This window comes from Aptenodytes forsteri, unplaced genomic scaffold, assembly GCF_000699145.1.
Source record: "Aptenodytes forsteri isolate BGI_AS27 unplaced genomic scaffold, ASM69914v1 Scaffold373, whole genome shotgun sequence".
In the NCBI taxonomy this organism is placed as follows: Eukaryota; Metazoa; Chordata; class Aves; order Sphenisciformes; family Spheniscidae; genus Aptenodytes; species Aptenodytes forsteri.
This window is the reverse complement of record NW_008795579.1, coordinates 73,414-76,741: the sequence shown is the minus strand read 5'-3', so window position 1 is coordinate 76,741 and position 3,328 is coordinate 73,414. Positions and strand designations below refer to the sequence as shown.

Here is a 3,328-nt window from a genome sequence, read left to right as displayed (position 1 = left end):
GATCCCCATTCCCCACCGGGACCCTCACCCACACACCGGCACCCCTGCCCACCCCACCTTGTGTCGTCACCCTGCCCCGCCAGGTCCTTGCACTGCCCAGGAGTTGCTGCAAACCCATTAAACAGATGCTCTGGTGTTGGTACCCGAGTGGTGTTGCAGTGGGTGCCCCCTGTTACCGGCGGGGCAGGGGGACCCAGTTTTGCCAGAGCCCAGGACATGGTGCCGCAGTGCTGGAGTGGGGTGGGGGCAGAGCCCAGCCCCGGGGATGGAGTCCTCCAGCATGCTGCGGGGATGGAGGCCCCCCACCCTGGCCCCCTGCCTTTCCTGCCGCCTGATTGCGGCCAGCGCTCAGCTCGGCGGTGATTGGAAAGGCCCCAAATTGCGGCCACTTTTCCCATTAAGTGGGAAAGCAGCTCGCTCTGCTGCAGAGGCAATTTCTGGGCGGCCATAGGTGGCTGGCACGTGAGGTCCTCGGCACCCGCCTGCCTGCACTACCCGTCCCCATCTCCCCCTGCCCAGGGTCCCCCACGCTGCTGCAGGACCCCCTGTGCAGGGTGCTCCCTGCTGCGCCACCCCTCGCCCAGCTGTGCCCCTGCAGCCCCTCCCCAGGCTGGCACTGTGGTTCCTGGGCTGGCACTGGAGCTGCATTCAGGGACGGGGGCTGCGGCCCAGAGCAGAGCAGGGGGACAGAGAGGAGCCACTGCATGGCCCCTGTGCCACCACTGCAGCCCATGTTCCACGGGACCTCTGCCAGGTGCTCCCTGCTGCGCCACCCCTCGCCCAGCTGTGCCCCTGCAGCCCCTCCCCAGGCTGGCACTGTGGTTCCTGGGCTGGCACTGGAGCTGCATTCAGGGACGGGGGCTGCGGCCCAGAGCAGAGCAGGGGGACAGAGAGGAGCCACTGCATGGCCCCTGTGCCACCACTGCAGCCCATGTTCCACGGGACCTCTGCCAGTCCTGCAGAAGCTGGGGTCCCTGCACAGCTCTCACAACAGCCCCCCCCTCGCCCCCCCCCCCCCCCCCCCCCGCTGCCTTTTCTCTCCTGCACTCGTCAAGCTCTTGGAGAGGTATTTTTTTTTTTTTTTCCTGTCCCCACATGTCACCTGCATTACCTTCGGGAGCTGACAACTCCCCGTCACGTCAGCAGCAGCACCAGCTCCCAGGTGGGCCCTGGAGCATCTATGTGGTTTGTCGTGCACGGGGGGCATGTGCAGGCACATGTGCCAGGGCACTTGGGCAGCATGTGCGCGTGGGGGGGGGGCATGTGTGTGTGCGTGGAGGCACTTGACGGTGCAGACATGCCCCGGCTCCAATGCCAATGGCCAATGGCTCCCTGCAGCCTTCAGGCTGTGTTGTGTCATGTCCCAGCACAGGGACCTTCCCGCCTGTGCACGGCGAGGGGTGAAAGCTGTAAACAAGCCCGCCACAGCCCGGGGCACCACAGCTCTTCGCGGCTGCGTCGCACTTGGCACTACACAAGTAGGTGTTATTAATTAATTATGCCGTCTCTGGCCAGGCTCCGATTTAATTAACGTCCCCAGCACTGCAGATGCTGCCCTGCCCCGGGCTGCGCTGCCACGTAAGCCACTGCTGCCGGACTGCCTTCCCGTGGGGCTGTCGCAGCCGCCTGTTGCTCGGGCTGAAGTCGGTGGCTCTCACTTGTTGGCCTGCATGTTCCCCCTTCCCTCACGTCCCTCCGGTTCCCCCCAACTTTTCCTCCCCATCTTCCATCTCTGCACACCCCAGCCCCCTGGCTGAGGTGGGGGAGCGGAGGCACTTGGGGTGGCTGGGGGCGGGGAGGGGCTGGTGCTGGTGGTGCTGGCCCTGTCTGGTTCACAGAGGGGTCTGGGGAAAGGCAGACCCATGTGGGGCCAGACCCGGGGCTGCCGGGGCCCGTCAGAGCCGGGAGTGCTCCCCACAGGCAGCACAGGACCAGGCAGGCCGGGAACCCCAGAGTGGGGCTGGGAGAGATGGGCAGGGTGTAGGGTACAGAGAGAGTGTGTGTGTGTTTCTGTGTGCACGTGTGTGTTTGTGTGTGCAGTTGAGTCATATGTGTGTGCAGATGAGTGCGTGTGTGCATGCACGTGCATCGTGTGTGTGGCGGGAGCCCGGCTGATCCCTGCTGTGGTGTGAGACCTCCCAAAGCCCGGTTGCAGAGCAACTGCCAGCAGCTGTGCCAGCATGGCAGGGAGAGGACCGCTCTCACCGTGTGTGTGCCCGCATGTGCCGATGGCTGCGTCGTGCTCAGGTGCGTGTGTCCTCCCATGCCTGCAGCGCGAGGAGGGGCCGGGGGCTGCGTGGGCATGGTGCCTGTGTGCTGGCCCCCTACCACAGGGCGCTGTGGTGCGGTGGGGAGCTGGCGTGCCTGCGTGGGCGCGCTTATGTCGCGGTGTGACTCTGTGTGTGTAACGGGTGCCTGTCGGTGACACGGTGCCTGCGTGGGCGTGAAGCTGCAGGGTGGGGGTACCACCCCCCCAGCCCCAATTGGCGGCTCTCCTCTCACCCACCCACACCATGCCATGGGCAGAGCCCCTTATTTAACTCCGCAGAGCAGCCAGCACCCTGGTACTTCGCCTCCCAGCTGAGCCCGCGCTGGGAGAGCCGTCGGCGCAGCCTGCAGCCACTGCCCACCTCGCCTCACTGCGTCTCCCACTCCACAGCTGCCAGCGGCAAGGGACGCTCTGCCCCCGGCTCTGCACCAGACAACAACTGAGGGGTCAGCAGGTCTGTGCCCCCGCAGCACCCTGCCCTGGGGGCTTCCCGGGGTTCCTGGGGGGCTGCTGTGTCCTATCCTCACCTGGCTCAGGCTGGGAGAAGGGAGGAGGGGGAAGTTGGTGACAGCTGCGGGGGAGGGCACGGGCCGGGAGGAGAGATGGGGCAAAGATGCCGCTTGAATTCGGGGAGGGCTTGAGGGGGGCTCTGGAAGCAAGTCTGGGTCTGGGATCTGGCTGTCAGCAAGCGTGTGTGTGCCAGTACATGTGTCAGGGGACGTGTGTGTGTGTGCCAGTGCATGTGTCAGGGGAATGCGTGTGTGGGCTAACATGGGTGAACATGCAGGACTGAGTCCGAGCCCATGTTTATGATCTCTGTATGCCCACGCTCGGTCTTGTGTGCGTGTTTGCACAGTACAGCTGATGTGTGACTGCACAAACACGGCACCACGGGCACAAGTGGTGGCACGGGAGCCCTGGGGCTGCAGCAGAGCCATGTCCCCCTGCACCCCCCCTGCACCTCTGTGATGCATCCCCCATAACGTGTCCCACCCTGCACCCCTGTAAGGCAGCCCCTGGGCTGCACCCTGTAAGGCAGCCCCTGGGCTGCAGCCCCCG

The 3,328-nt window shown here is 65.4% G+C and overlaps 1 protein-coding gene across 1 annotated transcript in view; it reads left to right on the top strand.

The window, feature by feature from the left end:
• MYO1A (myosin IA) overlaps positions 1-3,328 on the top strand; it is a 13,565-nt gene that overhangs the window by 7,006 nt on the left and 3,231 nt on the right. The gene's annotated exons all lie outside the window — the stretch shown is intronic.